This window comes from Callorhinchus milii, unplaced genomic scaffold, assembly GCF_018977255.1.
Source record: "Callorhinchus milii isolate IMCB2004 unplaced genomic scaffold, IMCB_Cmil_1.0 Scaffold20, whole genome shotgun sequence".
NCBI classification, from domain to species: Eukaryota; Metazoa; Chordata; class Chondrichthyes; order Chimaeriformes; family Callorhinchidae; genus Callorhinchus; species Callorhinchus milii.
Window position 1 is genome coordinate 70938 of NW_024704761.1, and position 23080 is coordinate 94017.

A 23080-nucleotide genomic window follows, 5' to 3' on the forward strand; every position below is an offset into this window, starting at 1 on the left:
TGTTCTGCTTCCACCGTCTGTCTGTGTTCCATAAGTTTACGACTCACTCATTTTAAGTAGTGTTTCCACAGCTTTGTTCTGAATTTACCCCCCTTCAACCGCAGGCTGTTTCTTTCCTTGTTCTACTCTTTGGGATGTCCTCCTGACATGAAAGGCGCAATACAGATGTAATTTTGTTGTTGTTATTTGGTGTATCCTAAAGTGTAGTTTTGGGTTTACCGTTTGAATCCCATTTAAAATATTATACAGCTCTATGAAGTCTCCTCTGAGTTGCCTTCTCTAAAAACTGAAGAGCCCAGGTACATTTATGCAGCAGTGTTTCGTGGAAAATGAACATCTCAAAAAGCTTTGCACAACTAAATTGATAAACTGCTGTGCGCAATTGGATGCCACATTGCGCCCACCATATGTACAATCAATTCACTTCAGTGTATTCTGTGAAGCGCTTTGAGATGTTTCGAAGACGTGATGAGGCGCTATATCAAATTCAATGATTATTATTACAAATGAAAGTCCAGGTCATCGAGCTACTTTTACTGCATATTGAAATGTCTCAATGTGCTTCACATGTAATTATAAATGTGTAAAGGCTATTTTATGGAGACAAATATGGCAGCAATTCTGTGTACGAGATGTCACACACAACCACAATATAAATGACCAATTAATCTGCAGAATTGTTGGCTAGGACACCTAGAGAAACTTCCTTCTCATTTCCAATAGTGTCAGAGTATCTTTAACATAACAAACGGCTCAGTATAATGGCTCTTTCCAAACGACAGTATCTCTGACAAGGTATGCAATGAGCTCTCCCCAGATATAACGTCAGCCTCAACTGAGTTCAAAATCCTGACACGGGGCTTCAATTTACAACTTCCCAACTCAGAGATGATGGTGAGCCAAGGCGACACACAGAATAAGGTGTAATAATTAGTGTAATTTTTGTTTTATTTCCTGATGTTACAAAAAGATCAAAATATCCCCAAAAAGACAAAACAACTCAAGTAAAAGAATATGATTGTGCAATAACATCAGGATCGGGGAATACAAGAATGAAAATCTTGCCTGAGACCTTTTTTGCCTGTTTGTATCTTCCCATTGCAACATCAAATGAAAGTAAGGAAAAAATATTTTTTAAAAAAATAATGATTGATTGCAATAAGAAGTGCACTATCTCTGGGCTTGCAGAGGAGGAGTTGTAAAAGCCAGATCTAATGTGTAAGGGACTGTGAAACAGCTCCGTGATTTGCACGCGGTGCACATGTTAAACTGGGGGAAAAAAAGTGGAACTTGCACCTGAAATAAAACCGGGGGGTCTCCTAAACCCACTTCCCGTGTGGGAGCTGTGTCATTGGTATTGGTGGATTAGATAGGGAGAGCTTTGGCTGGGAGATAGGGATATTGCTCTCTCCCCACCTCACTGTCCCAGAACATGTGCTCGGCTCTGTCCATCATATCTGCAGCATGTCAGGCCTCTGACCCAAGTAGGGAGTGTTTGTAAACACTGAGCAGGACCAGGGCAGGGAGGGGCAGACACACTGGCAGGTGGCACATAGCGTTGCACAGCCAATAGTGTCCAACTCTTACTCCACCAACACCCAGAGAAACTTGCAGTGAGTTGTAACCTGGCTCACTCAATAGAAACTCCTTGAGTCAGATTAGTGGCCCAAGTTGGCACATTGAACTCGCAGTCTACAGCTCGCTTTGCAATGCAGTGCTGGCCGAGCCCTGAGTGGTTGTGGCCCTTCAGATGAGATGTTAAAACGAGGTGCTGTCTGCCCGAAGCTTTTGAACTCTCTCCCCCAAACCCACTGTCTTGCCCTCTCCTTTCCCTCTTTTAGATCCTGACTGAAGACCTTCCTCTTTGACTGTGGTTATGGCTACCTCCTCCCCCTCCACAGTGCGGTGTCATGCTCCGCCACTTCATGGTTTTTTTTGGAACATTGCTGGGTGCAAATTGGTTGTTGCACTGACCGGCAAATACATAACCACCAAACTTAAAGGTAAAATCTTGTGAAGTGCTTCGAGATAGCTTGACATTGTAATAAGGCTCCATACCAAATTCGATGATTATTATTATATAGTAATAAGAAACACAAAAAATAATAATCCTTGCATTTGATATTTATGTAATATATAATGATTCAGCAGCTTATCACATTATTGGGACTTGCAGAATGCTTCACTGGAAGTACTATAAAGTGTAGTGACTGTATTTTGTAGTTAAAGTAAAGCTGGAAATAAATACTTCCAACAGTCACGCAAAATAATGGCCGACTGCATGCTTGAGGATCCGTTTCAAGGCAGTTTCAAGAAAAACGTTCAATAGTATTTCTTTATAAAGGCGGTAATTAATAAATAAGTTCAAAGGGTACTTAGTAAAGTACTTATTATTTGGATGTGCTCTTTCTTGTGCGACCTGGTGGCTCATTGAGGCAAAACATTCTCTTCTGTTTCACTCCAGAATGGAAAAACGACATTTGAGTGCCCCCTAGTGGTGGGTTTTGTCACTTTTTATCCTTGTGTAAAAGAAACTGCACTGTGTATGGCTGTGCTGTATATTTTAAGAAGGCCAATAATAGAACACACTTGCAATTTATAGCACCAAATCATATTGCACCATCTCATCCAAAGGACAGCACCTCTGGCAATGCAGTGCTTTCCTGATACCAATCCCGTATTGGAGTATTGGAGTATCAGCCTGGAAATAACTCAGTAACTTTGTGACTCATGGACAAGTTCCTGTTCCTGACTCCACCAACCTGACACCCAATCATTAGATTTACATCATTTTTTAAACAAGGATTATATTTTTCAACTGTTTGGTTCCATGTTCTCATCTATGTGTCAACCAGCTCAGTTGGAAGCATACTCACCTTTGATTCAGAAGGTTGTGGGTTCAAGTCCCATGTCAGGATTTTGAATATAGATGATGTGAAAGATGTTGCATCAAATGCAAGGATTATTATTATTTATTTTCTACTTGAAGAGGCAGACAGGACCTTGTTTTTTAACATTTTATCCGAAGGACAGCACTTCTGTCAATTCAGCACACCTCCAGCCCTGCATTGGAGTCAGTCTAGACTATATCAGTTCAAAGTCCTGACCCGGGAAGGTGGGGGGAGTTAACCCACAACCTTCTGACTTAGAGAATGCTACCAACTGAGCTGGGCTGACATCCCAAATGATACCCGATATCTCAACGGTGTGATAAGGCTTGACATCAAATGCAAGGATTATTATTATTATTATTGCGTTATTGGATTAGCTGCTGTGTCCTCCTCCACTTCAAAGTAACTCATGGTGTGAAGCACGTTGAGGCGGTTTGATGGGATAAGGGGCTGTGTTTAATACAATTGTAATTGTATCCTGTGCTGGTCTGAATAGTTGCCAGAATTTCCACTCTGATCTAATTGGCTGCCATGTTTCGCCCCCAAAATACACAGTCAATCCACTTTACAATATATATTCTGTGAAGCAATTTGAGACGTTTCAACGATGTCTCAAATGCAAATGTAAGGTTCCATCATTCACATACGTGATTCTCTTCCGTCAGTCTCGACTAAGAACAGACCCGTGACAAACTGGACAAGCAGTTGTGAGAACTGCTCTCAATAGAGCCTTTGTAACCAGAGCGCTGGTAGGAGCATCGCTGACTGTTGGCACAAAGTTTCAGCAATGTCTCTAAGAAATATAGTGACCAGGAAAATGATTTCCTTCTGCTTCCGCTAAAAGTCATTATCTATTTACAGTGAAATAATAGAGTATAAAAAAAGCTTTTAACATCCATTAGGTACCTCGTGGCAGAGTCATTGCATCTCACACAGAAGGGCAACAATGAAAGCTTTTAGCTGATTGGTGTGATGTGAGCATCAAACTCTAATGCTGTAATTCCACAGAGGTTTCACAGGAAGATGCATATTAGCTCATTGTTTTGTTTTCCAGAAACATAATCTATTTAACTCTTAAAAGCACAGAGTGAAAATATTGCAAAGGCAGAAATTACTGCTTTCTTCATGAAAGTTGGTGGAAATTCATGGCAGTCGATTTATCCCAGGTTGAGGAATATTAACCTTTCATTTTCCAATATCTGGAGCCTCTGAGACAATTTACTTTTCATATCAGGTGCTGTTGGAAAAGAGAACGGAGTTTCTCCTGGTGTTCTAGTCAAAAATTGATCACTTACCTTGCGGTTGTTTGGGGGACACCACCAAGAAAAAAAATCACTAAACTTGATATTAATTACTGGGATACGTTTTGAGATATTTTGACATACGACAAGGCACTATAATAATAGAACTTCTTTCTTTTTTTATCAACACAAAAGAAAACTGTCTCCTACAGACATTTGATAAGGTGCTCCGAACCCATGGGGAAAGATGGCTCCAAACCAAGAGTTTGTCCTGTTTATTTTCAAGTAAAAATCAATACAAATTAGAGAATGATGAACTGTAAGATCCACACTGAACATGTTTAGCCAAATAAAGACCCAACATTTTTATAATGTGTTATGCATAGCACTGTTTGAAACTGCTTTTGAGGAATTATTGTTGTGACTTGCTTTGTAGCCATTTTGTGTCGACAGTAAGATCCGTGAACAACCATAAGGTGAATGGTAAATTAATTTGGAGGATTGCTGTTCAGGACATTGAGAGAAACAGGCTTCTAATTTCCTATAGTGACGTGAGATCTTTAAACATTTACCTGAAAAGCATACAGACTTGATACCTCAGTTCAGCATTTCAATCTGAAGTACAATACAGTGCTCCCTCACCACAGCCTGCACTATTTGCTTGAACTCATAACCTTGTGGTCCAGAGAAAAGTGAAGAGACCATTAACAAGCGTTTAATAAAGTATGATGAATCAAGTGGCCTTCAGTGTGGTTGCTGGTGACAACTTGGGTATAACTGAAGGAGTATGGACACAGTGGGTGGTGGGAATTCCGAGACTTTGCTGGAGAATGATAAAAATAATAATTCTTCCATTTGGTATAGCACTTTTCACGTTCTTCGAGGCATCTCAAAGCGCTTCACAGAATATACTGTAAAGTGAATTGATTATATTTTGTGGGCGAAATGTGACAGCCAATTGCGCACAGCCGTGTCCCACAAACAGTCGTGGATTGAGTGACCAAATTATTATTGGGTTTTTTTCTTGAGGGACTATTATCAGGCGTGATGTAAAGAAACTTCCCCAAGGTTTCGCCCTGCCGGTAATCGAACCCAGGTCTCCTGCTTGCGAAGTTCTCTAACCACTTAGCTACAGGACACCTGCATTACGTGATGTAACTACTCATTGCATCACAGAATTTACTGCAAGGAAACAGTAGTCACCTCACCTGATAAAAGATTTTGAACCAACTAAAATCAGCTTCAGTAAACTCCTGATAATTCGTCACTCTGAGAGAAAGGGACGGTGAGTTAAGCATAAATATATAATACCTAAATAAATTTGGCCAGGATATTAACAGCATGACAACTTCAGTCCATGATGACTTCAGTACATGATGACTTCAGTGGTTGAGACAAGTTAATGCAGGGTTGAGTTACAGGAGTTTACTGTATTTCAATCTGTGTTTTAGATGTTGCAGTACTGCTGACTACCACTAGACGGCCCTAACTTGACACATCTCTGTGTTCCAACTCAGATTTGCACTTACACTGTCCATTTCAGATGGTTTATTACAGTGTCACATTAATCTCAGTTTATAGCATAATAATTTCACATCAATCTCAGTTTACTGCACATAGGGTGGGTTGATGTGGAAGTGCTTCTCAGGTTACCCTGTATCTCATGCCCTGAAGCGGTAAAATAATGCGGACTAGGGAGAGGTTCATAGTGCGAGATGGAGAGATCTGATCCAATTAAGGAAAGGATTAGAGAGACACACACAAATACACAGAGACAGAGAGGCAGAGAGACATTCGTAAAAACATGGAGATTCTTTGTCTGTATTGTTTTCATATCTGGAATCTGATATTGGCAATTCCCAATCCAGATCCCAATCCGAGTCTAAGAGCACTGCCTTGTATTTACGCCCAGGTTTCCATTATTAAATAGATCAATCTCAAAAGGTAATAGCACGTGATGGTATTGCATAAGAAATGCTAGAAGAAAAAGAAACAAGGTCCATTGAGTTTGCCTTTCACCTTCCTGGCATTCACATGCACATATGTCCCGAAAAGCCTGTGTACTATATCCCATAATGTTATTTCCTGAAGTATTAGAGCCCTAATATATATCTAATAATATATATATAGTGTATATATATATGTGTGGAAAATGATTGAAATGTTGAACCATAGAAATTAAGTAGTAATTCAGCCCATTATGTCCTTGCAATACTCTCAACTTGGGATAGGGATCAGGATTTGGAATTGCAGATATCTCATGGCAGATATGTAACCAGTAAGGACAAACAATCTGTATGTTTTTGTGTGTCTTTCTGTCTGCCATTCAATCCCATTTAAGTGCCTTTCCACAACACCACTGAAAATCACTTATTTTTAGATACTATAGCTCCCTCTTGGAATCCAATATAGATTCTGTCTCGACCACTGAAGTCGGCAGTGCATTCTACATCTTAACAACCCTCTGTGTATAAAGACACATGCTCCTAGTCTCACCTTTTGTTAATTATCTTAAATTGATGCCCTCTAGTCACTGACCATAAACCAGTGAAAATATTTTCCTCATATTTTTAAAGGTGTTATTTAGTTTTTTAATGTGTGCTACTATCCTATAACTATTTGCTGAAAAATGTTGGAACAAACATTCTTCAAAATATAATTATACATAATCTCAATTAAGGACTAAGAAAGCGTGAACCAACATTTTCCACTACATGAATAGAACAATCAATTGCAAAAAAACAAAGAGGTAATAATTAGTTAGCGACGAGCTTCATCGGAAATGTATTTAAAAGCATTTGATGGCTTTACATTATTAGAGCTTTCAGACAGAGTTAACATTGCATGAAAGGTTGATTTTACAATAAACGTAATGGTTCTTGGATTAACTAAAGCTTTCAGTCTTTACCCCAGAGATACTATTGTGCCTGGAAAAGCAATGTGATTTCAAGAAGAAAGTAACTTTTCTGTTTGTGTCGCTGAACAAACATGAACTGTGGAAGTGTGCATGCGCATACATGACCTTTACATCTGAAGCTTACTGTTAGTTTGTGGCAGTCAATAGCACGCTTGCCTTTGAGTCAGAAAGTTGTGGGTACAAAATGCATGAAGAGGCTTGAGATCGCAGTTAGACTGACTCTCAGGTTTAGCATTGGGGCAGCGTTGTTTTGCATGAGGTGCTTTCCTTTGTAGGAAATATTAAAGTTCCCTGTATGAGGCGCCTGTTCTACAGGTGGATGTAAAAGATCCCAAACGCCATTTGAAAATAGAAGGGTTTTTCTCCTCTTGCCCTGGCCATCAATCCATCGAGATTATTCTTTAATTCACCTCATGGCTGTTAAAGGAGATTTTGCGGCATAAAAATAGCTGCCATATTTGCTTGCAAAATGCAGTCGCTACATTTCACAGTAAAATCCTGTGAAGCTCTTTTGAGATGTCCTCCTGATATGCAAGATGCAATATCACATGTGAGGATTATTGTTTATCATCAGTAGCAGTCGTACTACAACACAAATACACAGTCACTACACGTTACAGTATATTCTGTGAAGCGCTTTGAGATGTCTCAATGACATGATAAGGCTCGATAACAAATGCAAGGATTATTATTATTAGTAGTAGATTATCATAGAATGTTACATACAGAACTGAAACAAGTCATGTGGTCCATCACATCTAGACGGATGATTTATTAATTATTAATTTTATGAATGACTTATTTCTTACTTTCTTCTCATAGGTGAAATTTCTGATTTCAGAAATTCATTGAATACACTGAATTCTGACATTAGGTGTTTTTAGCCTCCTGCAGATCTTTGTATCTGAGAGAAGGAGATGTATAGGAATTATAAAAACTGAACTGAAACGAAGAGTAGACCTTTCGGGATTAGAATAATTCTGAACTGGGCAAATTCAGAAGAATATAAATTTCCCCAAATTCATCTGGAATTTGGGATCCAGAAAACAGGCTTCACCAGACACAAGAGAAGTTTCAACCCAAAACCAATTTCTAATCTCATCCTTGCAGAATACTAACTCTACCATTTTCCCATGACAGCATTGAACTGTTTCTTAGAGCCGTCTAATGTCTTGACCTCAAATAACCTTCCTGGTATTCCTTGTCGATTCCTCTCTGGGTAAAGAAATATTTGCTGGTAGGTGGCTATTTAAACTTGACCTTCAGGAACCTCTACACTTGCCTTCTTGTCCTGCGGTTTGATATTGATCAGGATTTACTTTCTCTAAATCTACTTTCTACTAAGGTGAGCTGGTTGGGCCAAATTACTACTTCTCGTTTTCTCCAATTTTACATTACGTTTGCTATAGAGAGCACTCAGCAAACATTGAAATAGCTATTTCCCAATAACAGAGAACAAGTCATAGAATCATAGAATATACAGCACAGAAGGAGGCCATTCAGCCCATTGTGCCAGCCCTTTGGAAGAGCTAAACAATCAATCCCACTGCCCCGCTTTTTCAACATATCCTTGCAATTTCTTGGTAGGGAGTAACTTTTTTTGTTTTTTTTGGTGAAATTGATCTGAATAAAACATTGGACTCATTCACAGTGAGGCTAACCAAGCTGGAATAAGACATGAAATAACAATCCATTATAAATGAAATCATTCTTTGTATGGATCAATAGATCTGGAGCCTTAAAGCAATGCTTAATTCTGCACAGCTAAATGGTTTCAGATTTAATAAGGTTTAATTTGATGTTTAAGTGGTGGTTTCTATGGAGTCCAAAAGGTGGCGTGTAACAAGATTCACGAATAGCATCCTTTCCAGTCGGTAATGGGGTTATTGTTGGTGCTTCAGACTGACTTGAGAATCTCTGCTCTGAAGTGACAGCTGCAGATGACTGGAATCCCACAAATTTGGTATGAAGTATTCCTAGTTACTGGAAAGCTTCCCTGTCAGTGACAGATTGGCTATTACTCAACCCTGTAATGAATTACTCTTTCAGCACTGGATCTCAGAATGGCCAGGTCACCAACCATTAGTAATAAAATGCAAAGAGTGATCTGTTCCTTCCCAGTAATTCTTTCACAAGGATGATAAGGATCTAGTAGGTAAAGGCATTGCTCCAGGGCAGTACGGAGGTAGAGATTAGTAGGTTGCAGATTGAAATCCTTTTCTTGCTATGATTTTTCGTTTACACATACCAACAGACTAATAATAAATTGGTGTTTTTTCCTGATGCTTGTGCAGCTAGGACTGCCCTACATGCCAGACAAGATGGTCACCTGACACAGTGCCTTGGGCTACCTCAGAGCATCACAAGTTTCCTCTCTTTCTGAAGGCTTATGACCAGCTTCTGTAGCTGCGCTGAGCAGCGCAGTTCCCATCATTAACGTTTCAAAGTAAACCTCAGCCCACATTTCATGCTGGCTGAGAGCGAGAATCAGATTGAAGGGATTTCAAAGTGTTCAATTAGATTCGACTTCGCTGACAAGCAATCCCAACTCAGGCTTGATCTAGTTGGCTGCTATTATCGGAGATGATCAGATGGAATTTCACATGAATTGGAGCCTAATGGTTTGAGCAGAAATTTAATTTGCTCCAATGCTGTAGGAATTGTAAGTTAAATTTACACTTCTCTGGTGAAGGTATTGTTTCCTTTGATAAATAATAAAATAAATATAAATGTTAATCAATAAAATGCATTGTAAATAGCAGGTTTCAGGAATTCATTGTACCAGCATCCTTTGTTGTAATTTTAAAACGTATTTAAAAAAAAACAATAATTCCAGAAAATTATTATCATCAATTATTGTTATTGATTAGGTTCTAAGAAGCATTTTTCTGCACTCAGCTCTGAATAAAACTCTACAGTGAACTAAAGTAATGTCTGGGATGAGCAATTTTTGATTTAGTTGAACTGGTTGGAAGCAACCAAGTGATTTTTCAGCTAGGTTATAATGGTGAGTTAACAACAACTTGCATTTATATAGCGCCCTTCATGCGTCCCGTAGCATCTTGTAGTTAAGGAGATATTGTCCTGAAAAATCATATAGGATCCTCTTCCAATAGTCACCTTCCAGCAGCAGATCTTTGGGTAAAAGTCAGGCCAGGAATCTTTAAAATCTAAGCATGTTGCCTTCTCATGTGTACGAGCCAGGCTGCTTTTACCAATCAGGCCATTAAGGGGAGCTTTATACATATTCCACCTTGAATTGTCATCCTTATCTGTGTGTGTTGACGACCTACTTGTATCTTTGTATATCTGGTCATTGCGCTTAGATTGAAAATAAAGATTTAACATAAAGTAATCCTTGCATTTGATACAGCACCTTTCATGTCAGCAAAGACATCTTAAAAGGCTTGACTGGGGTTTTGCGTAAAGTGGGTGGGCATTTTGTAGACAAACGCTGCAGCCAATCAGCGCACAGCATGAAGTCAATGACCAATTTGTTATCTGGGGAATTGTTGGCCAGGACACACGGACAAACTCTCCTCTCTTTTCGAATAGTGCCCCGGGATCGTTAACGTCCACCTAAACAGGCAGACCGGACCTCGGTTTAATGTCTGATTTGTAGGCATCTCCAGTAATTTCATTGCAGCATCAATGATCTGCTTTGATCAAACAAAGTAGTGGAATAGGCTAAGTAGGGTAAATGGCCTCCTTCTGTTACTATATTTCTTTCCATTAATCCCTTCAGTTTTGATCAATCTTTGTTAAGTCCATATTCTCTCCTCACTCATAACCATCTCTTTCCAGCCTGGTGCTGGCTTCCGAGAGTTAGTCAGACTCTGGAGGCAGATGGAGCTCTTTTCAGCCCTCGAGGGATGACTTCACAGCAGGAAATACCGTCCACCCCTCTCTCTGTGCAGGCCATGCGGCTTTGCTTTCAGCTGTACAAATGGGATGTTAAATAATTGACAATAATTTATGATTCAAGTGAAACTATCTTGTGAACAACTGATACATCACATTTTCAGTGCAAATCTTTAGCACACATAGAATCATCAGGATGTTGGTATTAATTTTTAATCAATACAGCACATTTACATTTGTTTTTCCTTTTAGCTTTTCAAACCAACCAGATTTCCATGACCACTGACATCCTGTCTTGTTCCCCTGAGAGCGAGGCTGGTAAAACCTCCCCTCAATGGTTCTGCTGCTTCTGTCTACCATCATTGCTGCTTTAAAGGGTGAATGAAAACAAATCATTAACCAATTATTTTGCCCAAGATTGTTGACAATTTGTTTAGGATGAAACAGATTACGACATCACATCAAGGAGTTTGTTCTGTTAGGGGTGTTTATGAATATACTGCACTCAGCAGCCACGTCATGGGTCAATTTGGCTCAGGTGATAGCGTGCTGACCTTTGGGTGTTACCAGCCAATGGGTGCAGCTCAGAAACACTGAGCTTGTTCTCCAGGCTGACATTGCTCAATGCTCAGGGTGTGCCAACCTTTCATTATGACGTCAAGCCAAGGTCCCATCCGATGGATATAAAGATCACATGGCACGTTCCAGTGTCCTGACCTAATATTCCATCCGCGTTCAAATTTAAAGTAAAATAAATTGATTGGGACCTCACTGAGTGTGGGATGTTACCAGGCGCATTTGTCTTTTGTCCTCAGGCTTAAAAATAACTCATTGTGTGAAGTTCTCTGAGACAATTTGATGTGATAAACTGCTGTGTAAAATAAAAATGTTGTAGGTTATTTGGTTTCAATTTAATGTTGATCTATTTTAAATAATTGTTGATAGAGCGCCAATAATGTTGAAATGTGTCAAAGCAATTGACAGATAATTGTTGTCTTTTGTAGTTACCGTAATTGTAGGCAGACACAGACACAGCGATTAGTTTGCGCACAGCAATGTCTCACAAACTATGGAGTGAATGAGCGATTTTATTTGGGGGGATGTTGACCAGGTCACCTGCTCTTCTCAAATAGTGTCATATCATCTTTAACATCTACTTTACCAGGCAGGTAGAACCTTGGTATAGAACCGAACCGCCAACAATGTGCCATTGGCTCTGCACTGCACTAGATAGTCAGTCTAGACTTTGGGTTTCCCAAAGTGTTGATGTGGAGCTCAAACACTCGATCTTCTGACCCCAAGATGAGAGCGTGCTGCCCACTGAACCCAACCACTTTTATGAATATTTCATCACTCACACTTAGCCTGTGTGGGCGGTGTTGTGCGACATGAAAAATCAATAGCTCGCCTTTCTACATACACCTATTGTTCAAACGCTATGTTTACAAACCACCTGCAGGAAAGAATCACAGAGAGCTTACAGAACAGAAGAGGGCCATCGTATCTGTGCTGCTACAGACTTGCTTTTCAACGCAAACAAATAATACTCCATGGAGCAATATTCGATGTGGCCGTAGCTGTGCTTTGTGCCTAGGGTGCTGAGCTGCTCCGATTTTGCAGGTAGAATTACACCTGTTATTCTCACATTACTAGGTAAACTGGATACTGACTATTTACCAACTGCCTTTGCACCTTGTTCCCCAAACAAATGTGTACTTCCCTCTCCACGGCAACGCAACTTCGACTTGAATGACATGTTCTTATTTATCATTTCCTATTTCCTTACTTGTTCAGAACATTTTCCTTGAGTCTCTATTTTGCAACGGTTTCCTGTAACACCTACAAACAATATAGTATATCATTCCTTGCTTTTGATACAGCCCCTTTCATGTCAGGAGGAAGTCTCAAAGCTTATTTTGTAGGCGAACAAATTCCCAAGGGTATCAACAACAACAACAACTTGAAGTTATATAGCGCCCTCCGCGTAGGGCAGTATCTCAGAGCGCTTAACAGTTGTGAGCCTGACTCTGAGCCGGGGGGAGGGGGAGGTGGCCGTAAGCACAGTTTAACAGGAACGTTTTCAGGCAGGACTTGAAAGAGGGGAGAGAGGGGTCAAGGCGGAGGGATTGAGGGAGAGTGTTCCAGAGTTTTGGGGCGTAGTGAAAGCCCGACCTCTGATGGTGGGGCGGAGGGTGCGAGGAACGAGCAGGAGCTGGTGCCAGTTGAGCGGAGGCACCGGGTGGTGGATTGGGGAGTGAGGGGGTCGGAGAGGGAGGGAGGTGCCAGGGAGTGAAGGCATTTGAACACGAGTGTGACGATCTTGAAGTCGATCCGTTTGGTGATGGGGAGCCAATGGAGCCGGGGCCAGAGCTGGGCAGATGTGGGTGTGGAGTTTGGTCTGGGTCAGCTGACCTTGTGAAGACCGGTGAGAAGTGGTTTGGAGTAATCCAGGTGGGAGGTGACAATCACATGCACAAGGGTTTTGGCTGCATATGGCGAAAGTTATGGTCGGAGGCGGGCAATGTGGCGGAGGTGGAAGAAGGTGATCCTGGTCAGGGACTGGATGTGGGGGAGGAAGGACAGCTGGGGGTCAAAACATGCCCTTTTTATATTTATGGAAAACAAGTAATTTTTTTGTATTTAATATCATGTCTTCACTTTAAATATTAATATTCCTGTTCACTCCTATGGGGCTATTAGCATTTCACTTTTTTTATTTCTGAGTCTGATTTAAATTGATTTAAATCAAGTCATCCCTGTCTGCTCTGCCTCCACTAATGGGATGGTTTCAGGCATTCTGCCCCCACTCTCTGGTACTCCCTCCTCCACGGAAACCCCTCCCCGCTTTCAAACTCCACCTCAAGACAAGTCTGATGCAATATAATCTAAATTCATGTCGAGGCTTTCAATGTCAAGGGGGCATTACAAGACTTTGGGCTTGGATTCCTATCATCAACTGTATTTTCAGCCACCATCGCCTCCTCCCTCCCCCCCTAAGAAGTAAGAATAATTTGATCACTCAATCCACGATTGTTTGTGAGACATCTCAATGACATGATAAGGCGCTATATCAAACGCAAGGATTATTTTTATTATTATTAAATGTGTGTTATTTATTCACTGACATATGTGAAACAGCCCTTAGAAAATACAATCTGAAATTTTATGTAAAATAATCTTTTTGTCATTATTGCAATTCACTGACATTTATATTCACATAAAACAAAGAAAATCATGTTAAATTATTAATTAACTTTATAAATTGCTGATTACAACCTGAAACACAAACCGTATTCTATATAAAGCATCTCGTCTCAGAATCAAAGGCAGATGTAATGTCAGACTGATTTGCGTTGTAATGTTCAGGACACAGTGGGATCTATTATGAATCATGTGTTAACTCTATGAAAACCAAGTGGCATGTCTAAATACCTGTGCACAGAGGGTATTAACAGTCCCTTTAATTATGTAATTAACCAACAATTCTTTCCATTTCATAATAATGGGAACTTGTTTCCTTCTGTTATACAAGATGCATATTTATAACCGTATTTACACATGGTTTACACATGGCGCACAACACAATTGTATTCAGTGCCTTAGGACTTCCTACCAATATGAAAGGTGCTATACAAATTTAATTTTGTATTGTATTTACACATAGTTTACACCTAGCACAGTAGAATTTATATATGGTTTACACATGGCACATAATAGTTGTATTTAAAGAGATTACACATGGCGCATTGTACAATTGTGTTTTACACATCAATGAAACATTGCACATAATCAATCCTATTTATAGATCATGAGGATTTGGAGACTGTAATGGGTAAAGGTGGAGGGGGTAGAAAATGCTCAGTTGTTTATTGCAATCCAGTTGTGATTTTCTGAAGTAGGTTGTGATGCCATTTGAATGACTTGACTGGATGTGAATGCATTTCAGGGTTTGTAAACAACTTGTATTTATACAGCGCCCTTCATGCAGGCTAGTGACTCGTGTGCTTAGCGATGCTGCATTGATCTCCCAGGCAGCGTGAAAACCAGTTCACGGAGAGATGTGTCTGTGGCCCCAAATCTCAGGGTCTTACATAAGAAAATAAGAATCACTGGACAAAAGAAGATCAAGGTCCGTCATCCTTGATGGTTGTTCGAATTTGGAATGATCTGTCTGAAAGGGCAGTGAAGTCCGATTCGTTAACAGCTTTTAAGAGAGAACTGGATAGGTATCTGGGGAAGACGGGTTTGCAGGGTTATGGGGAGAAAGCTAGTGATTGGGGTTAGTGAAAGTAACGTGCTCTGTCAAAGACTCGATGGGCCGAATGGCCTCCTTCTGTGCCATAATATTCTATGAATCTATGAAATCCTCCCACCATCCCGGCAGTCGCATGAACATGCTGTGTCCCAAACTATTTACTGTATCTGTGTGTGTCTATAAACTGTATCTGTGTGTCTATATACTGTATCCCCAGATATTATTTTCTAACAGAAATCTATCTCATTGGCTTTTGAAAGAAACAACAGTTTCTGATTCTCTTGGGAGCCTGTTCTAGACAACTACGATGTGTCTTAGCCTCGGGACCTTTGTCCTTGTAATGTAACGTCATGTAGAACTTTCAAAAATTCTTAAGTTTGGTCTGAATTTTGAAGGGACGTAATTAACGTGACCTTGCAGAAGTTAAGACTTCTGTATTTATTCTGAGTTGAAGGCATTCCCGAGATTCTGCTTAATCTTAGACTTTTAGAGACTGTGTCCCTGATGGTTCGGGGCCTTGGGGATTTGGAATTCCCTCCAGTTTACCATGTTGCTGAGTGAAATGTTTTGGCACCTGCAACAATGGAGAAACACCTGCAGCATGTAAACCTGTGCACGATTCTGAGATGCAAGCTTGTTTTTCAAACCCTGAAATGCATTCACACACCCACTCCCAGGCAGTGACATCGGGCATTCACTTCCTGGTGTTTGCGAGGCACCAATTGGCAGCCATGTTTGCCTACAAAGTGCACAGTCACTATACTTTACTGTATATCCTGTGTAGCACTCCAACACACCCTCCTGACATGAAATTCCATACAAATGTAAATTGTACTACAATGGTATTGTTGGCAGAGTTGGCAGTGACAGAGCTAACAGCACCTACTCACCTTGCTGTTACCAGCAAAGTGAGGCTTGGGAAGCCCATCCATTATTGGTAACAATGGCTAAACTCACAGTTTTCCTTTTGAAATTCCCTCTAAAAGCAGTCGACAGCAGTGCTGTGAGCTAACTGGAGGCATAAATAAGATGGCAGTAAAGGAATCGTCACCTGATTCCAGCCTTTTCACTTCGCTCTATTGTTTATTTTCAATAATAATACGGAAAGTGTAATTACATTCACTGAGGACTGTGAGCCATTGTCCACAAAGACGAGAAAAATAGCTGGGGAAACAGATCTGAAGATAAATCTGGTAGTCTCTCTACCTGCACAGGTGTGTGGCTGACCTGCAGATGGCAAATGCAGGTAGTATTTCAAGGGCATAATAAAAGATTAGACTTTCACCGTCATCATTTTTCAGACATTTACTCTCAGCCAGAGAGGAAAAAGTAAAGTTTTCCCCTCTTCCCGCATTCCCTTCCTGTGTCATTTTAAATATTAAACTTGTAATAAATTAACTGCATTAATCTCTTACTTATCACAGAGTCCCATAGCATAGTGGTTAGCGCTTCACAATCGAGAGGAGCCGGATTCAACTCCCAGGCAAATTTCCTTACTCCACACGCCTCTGTTTACCTAGCAATCATTGGAACCCAGTTATTAGTCGATTGACGGATTACTTTCCTTAAAAGAAAAGCATGATTTGATCACTCAATCCACACTGTTTGTGGGACACTGCTGTGAGCAATTGGCTGCCACATTTCGCCCACAAAATATACAGTCTATTCTCTTGACAATATATTCTATAAAGCGTTTTGAGACGTCTCGAAGACGTGATAAGGCACTATATAAAATGCAGGAATTATTATTACTATTAGGTATTTTACTTTTCTTTTTCTGTCCTCTGGACATGAAAGGCACTATATAAATATGTATTTGTTGTTAGCCCAGTCAGTGCTTAACAAATGCCGAAACCCAGCTGAGAGTTCCACATATGTATGCCACCGATACCCACCAAAGTTTCCTTTCATTTGAGAATGAGCATTTATATGCTTGATATGGATCTATTTTAAATTTACTGTAAACACATTTTGTTTTAAACCTCTATTGAGTATTCTGCAGAGTTCTAACTGAGAATTATTGCACTTAGCTTCCAAACATTCATTTTCTGCATTTATCATATATTGAAAAAAACAGTCTCGTCTTTTCCCTGAAATCGGAACCCTCAAGTCATTATGGTGCTGCGTTAAGACAGACGCTGTCTTTTCCTGTTTTTGCAGTCTCCAATTTACAGAACTTTTCGCCGTCTTTTCAAATGTTTTTTCCTCTCTCTCTCTCTCTCCCTCCGATGGCCATTTCTGGAGTAAAACAGTCAGACATGTTTGTCCAGGTTCCAAGCTTGTGTTAAAGTTCTTTAGGAAGTTGTCTACCTTCGAGCTAACAGGAATCCACTTTGTGAAGCGCTTTGAGATGTCTTGACAATGGAAAAGGCATTATATCAAAAGCAAGGATTATTTTTATTGTCCAACTCCAGGCACATTGGCAACGCGGTCACATTGATTACCTTCAACAGGCAATTCACCTCTTCCTCCTTCGCTCCTTCTTCTCTTCCTACTTTGTGCGTTGGTAACTGCTGGAGTCTAACCAGCAAAAAACACATGAAGGTAATGAATGTGAGTCAAAGTTTGGGGTCCATGACCTCTCCTCAGATCCCAAAACGTGGACTTGAAACGTTGACTCACTTTCCTTCCTTTCTCCATAGATGCTGCCTGACCTACTGAGTGTTCCCAGCTTCTGTTTTTGTTTTCAGATTTCCAGCATCTGCAGTATTTTGTGTTTTGTTGAATGGCAATGAGTTGATCAGGATCCTTTTATACCAAACTTTGTTTTCCTGTCGCTCCTCTGTCGGTCTCGGTCTCACCTTGTGAGTTTGGAGCAATGGGACATCCAGCAATGTCTGGTCTGTCCTCACATGATGGAGCCTCGCCCACTGGGCTCCTTCACCTCCAGGTTAAACGTGTACCAAAAAGACCACCACAACAGGCTGAGGAAGACGATGGCCGCCCCGCTGAAGATGAAGAAGTCAAAGTATTCCAGGTGGCCGAAGATCCCGACCAGGAGCAGCGCAAACCCTCCCACGTCGAACACCAAACCCAGGACAAAAAGCCACCCGCATCTCCCGATGATGTGGCTGCAGTCGGGCATCTGAGCAGCTGAGCCGACAGTCACACACCTACAACCCGCAACAGACACAGAGGGTAACACAGGATAACAGCCTGAAGGGCAGAGGGAGGAGGAGGAGGGAGGGAGGGAGGGAGGGGACAGGTAAGGCAGAGCCACGAGCCACAGATAAGGAGGGACTGCAGAGTCGAGAGAACAGGAGAGACACAGAGAGAGAGAGATCAGGAGAGAGACAGAGAGAGATCAGGGGAGACACAGAGAGAGATCAGGAGAGACACAGAGAGAGAGATCAGGAGAGACACAGAGAGAGAGAACAGGAGAGACACAGAGAGAGAGATCAGGAGAGACACAGAGAGAGATCGGGGAGACACAGAGAGAGATCAGGAGAGACACAGAGAGAGAGATCAGGAGAGACACAGAGAGAGATCAGGGGAGACACAGAGAGAGATCAGGAGAGACACAGAGAGAGAGATCAAGAGAGACACAGAGAGAGAGAACAGGAGAGACACAGAGAGAGAGATCAAGAGAGACACAGAGAGAGAGAACAGGAGAGACACAGAGAGAGATCAGGAGAGACACAGAGAGAGAGATCAGGAGAGACATGGAGAGAGATGAGGGGCAGAGATTAAATGCGATGCGGACAGTTTGGCATTAAAATTCTGTTTATTTTACACAAATGCTAAATGAAACCACAGACACAACAAACACCTCACACTAATCTGTGTTTTTTTCTAAATAAAATAATATTTGACTCACGTTAATCCATGCTGTCCGCACACTGTGTGTGTTTGCAAATCAAATTAAAAAAAGTTATTTTTACAATTTACTGAAACGTTGACTTTTGCCCAGAAAATGCATTTAATTAGAACTTATTACAAACTTGTTCCAAAGCTGAAACCGTCTGTCACGGGGTGGTTTCTCTCTCTCTCTCTCTCTCTCCAGCTCTCCTCACCTAACCGTACCTCGGAATCCATTTGTTTAAAATTGTTTTCAAACAGGTTTTGCCGGACCAGAAATCGTTCAGAATTTAGCAATGTCCTGTGGGGAAAGATAGTTTGAGGGGGAGTGTCACCTCAGGTGTTTGCCTGTGTGAATGTGACTGTGAAACTGCTCAGTGAAGCTACACAAATGGACAAAGAATCACAAATGCAAATCCCACAAGAACCTGCAAAACCAATCATTTCACCCCAACCTTTGGGACTTCCTCGTAATGTGGATATTTTCTCAGTCGAACCTTTTTGTAACTTTTGTGAAGTTGTGGGTTCAGCCCCCACCACACTGAGCCTCATTGCGTTTCCCAACATTCCTGGGGTCAGAGAGGTGAGAGTTCTGGGCTGTTTATTCAGGGCAATGTCAGTGGTACTATGCGAAATGAGAATGGAGTCGGTTCTGTTCCAAAAAAATCATTCACTTCATTGTTGTTTGTGGGCCATTGCTGTGTGCAATCGGTGTATAAATACAGTCACTACACTTTACAGCAACTTTGTGGCATACCTTTGAGACTTTATCGGTGCTATAGCAAATGCAAGCGTCATTACTTTATAAAAATCCTCTGGATAAATTGATCATTCGCTTTCTGGCTGTTTGTGGGACCTGACTATGAGCAAATTGGCCGCTCCATTTGTCAACAATAAACAGTCACTACAGTTGAAATGCTTTTGTAATGTTTCAGCATTACAGGATTATTTAGTGAAAAGATTACAACTTGTATTTATGTAGCTCCCTTTAGCAAGGTAGATTTCCAGAGTTTGAATATGTTGCAATACACTAAATCTATTTTGTAGGACGAGGATCTAATTTACAATATTTCTTAAGTTGGTTCCTTAGTAAAGAATTTAAGTTTGGCAGATAGAGGAATTCTCTCCCAGTCTCCAAAAATATTCCCAGAGCCAAGGCTTTGTGTGAAATATGAACTAGATTTCTTACAGACAAACTCATTAGATTGGATCCTATCATGACAATCTAATGTAGGAGTAGGATAAATATTTAAGGAAGAATGATGTAACAGAGATTTGTTATGTAGTTATATTAGAGCTATATTATATAATTCCAGTAGATAAGTAGGCAGTATAGGTTGGATATATATTAGTGCATTGCTGCTATTATTTCTGGGCTGTTTTCAGACTGTTTGCAGCTGATTTGAAAAGGAATGATTCAGCTGCAAGTGCAACATTACATTGCTGAATTGTTTGGCCTCAATTGTGTTTAGAACTGGGGCATGTCATTTAATATCACATTATTATGCATATTTAACATTGCTCAACTACTTTGACAGGCGAGAAACGCCCTCACTCACAGAACCAGATTTACAAGATTAGAATTATGGGATTGTATTCTTCCTCCCTCCTCGTCGATCAACGGCTAATAGTGTCTGTGACCCTCTCAGATGGGTTGCCAGGGAAGGTATTATACTGGTACACCGGCCTTTAATAATTGTAATTCTTGCATTCAATATAATGCTTGTAGCAGTGACATGTCTTTTATGGATAATTGTTGTCAAGTGGATTTTTTTTTTTGCTGACACCTATCCAGGCGACGTGAGCTTTGGAACAAAGAGCGCAGCAGTTTCCTGTGATGATGAGATAAAATCCCGCCACTCCTAAACAAACTTTTGCTAGTGCTGCATTTTCATTATCAGGTTCGGTGGTGCATGTTTTGCTTATTCAAAATTTACTTCTGTTAATCACCTCTCTTTCTTTCTCTCCTCAACCCCCCACCCTCTCCATCCCTCAAGCTCCCCCACCATCTCCCCATCATTCAGCTTTCACACAATCACATTGTATAATATTGGGGCTTACAGATCAGGGCTGACTGCTGGCCTGTGTTGGCTAATGTCAGTTACACTAGTACAGAGGGTGAGACAGGTGACCTCGGTTGCCTGAGGCCAACAATAACAAATGTTAAAAGATGTTTTTGATGTTAGATACACCCTGCTCCTGTGACATTAGTCTCAAAACAAAATATGGCCCAAATTTGGGATCAATATATTTGGAAGGATCCAATAAACTGGTGGAATAGGCTTTGTCTTTCCATCTTTTCCTACTGGAAAAGAGAAAAGATCCCCATGGGCCAATCTGAAAAGAGAAGGAATTGTCTCCTAGTGTTCCGGCCAACATTTCCCCCAAATAAAATCAGTTACTTGTTTCATGGCTGTTTGCGGGACGTTGCTGTGCGCAATTTGGTCTGCCGTGTTTGCCTACAAATCCATTTCATAGTAATTCCTTTGAAGCTCTTCACGTGATACAAACCATGACTTCGCACAACTCAACAGCTGGGGTGTGAACAATTGTGGCCATGTGTCAGTGGTTACGTCAAAGATTGTGTCTGCCTTGAGCTATATTTAGCTACGGTCAACATTTAGCTACAGAAAATTAAACCACATCATCACAGCATGTGCACAGTTCTGCTCGGCTGCAGCAATGCAGACCTTGGGAGTTTTATGAATGAAGCCAGTTCAGTCCTTTGAATATAATCTGTGCAGATCACGCAAAAAAAGACGAGGCAACAAAGTAATGGCATTCATGTGGCAATTGTAATGAATGCGTTATACACATGCTTTACTGGATACGTGACTCGATTACACAAAGGATTTGCTAAGGTATTCTGTCTGCATTTAACAAACTGCCCATGGCTTGTTATCTCACTGGCACACGCAATCTGCACATTTAAATTTTGTTTCCTGGGCTTTGACAAGCTGCCTTTTGTAAACCAACCACGTAAACACGTCAGCAAAGAGTATAATAGCAGCATTTTTCCACCTTCAGAATTTTTCAAACCAGTTTTCAAACTTATTGTGCAATCGTATTAAAACCACAGTATTGAGGGAGCAAAATGCAAAATACTGCAGATTCTCAAAATCTGAAACAAAAACAGAAGTCGCTGGGAACACTCAGCAGGTCAGGCAGCATCTATGGAGAAAGGAAAGTAAGTCAACTTTTCGGGTCTTGTACTGTACTGTACTGTACTGTTGGAGCCACAGTCTTTTGAATGAGACATTAAACCGAGGTCTCATGATCCTTGGCAGCCACCTGGATAGGGAGATGGGATATTGGTGTGTTAATGTGGGATCAACTTGATATTCTTCATCTATTAAAAGTGTTCTGACCGTCATCATTTACTGACTCATTGCTGAATCCACATTTCATTCATTGTGCCCTGAAAATCCCAGTAAAGATTCTGGTCTGAAACCATCACAAGTTCACATTATATTAGAGGCTGTTCCAGGTTCTGTTGATGTGTTGCCAAAACACAATGTTTCTTTGGTCATGTCACATCACTGGTGATTCCTGGCAATGTCGCTACTCCATGGTGAGCCTGACCACCAGGTTGCGTGGTAAATGGTCCAGATATTGAAACACAACTCTCCATTCAAAATGTTTGGAAGCAGAAACTTTATTGTCACAAGTTATTCTCGTCACAGGTCTAAAAACAAAAAAGCTCAACACGGAGGACATGATGGTAGGACCAGGAGTGAACTCGGTTTCACTTAACATACAGGTTCAGGTTCAAGTAAAGAAAGCATTAAGGTTAATGGCTTACACATTAATCTAAAGTAAATAGGCCTCTGTAATGTGATAAGGTGCTGACTGCTGGCTCCCAATAAGATTGGTGTAAGGGCAATAACACAGTAAACAATATCCCTTTTCTCAAAAGGATTGGTGGGAAATGAGAAGCTGCGGTCGTGGGTAATAAAAATAGAAATAATAAGCACCAGGCAAGGCTCTCAAGTTTTGGAAGCTAAATGCAGCTCGAGCGAAATTTATGCAAAAAAATTTGTAGAAATCGCTTTTCTATTCTTTCGTTTGAAGCTGCTCACTCGCCACACAGAATCTCATACCGCGACCTGCGTTTGAG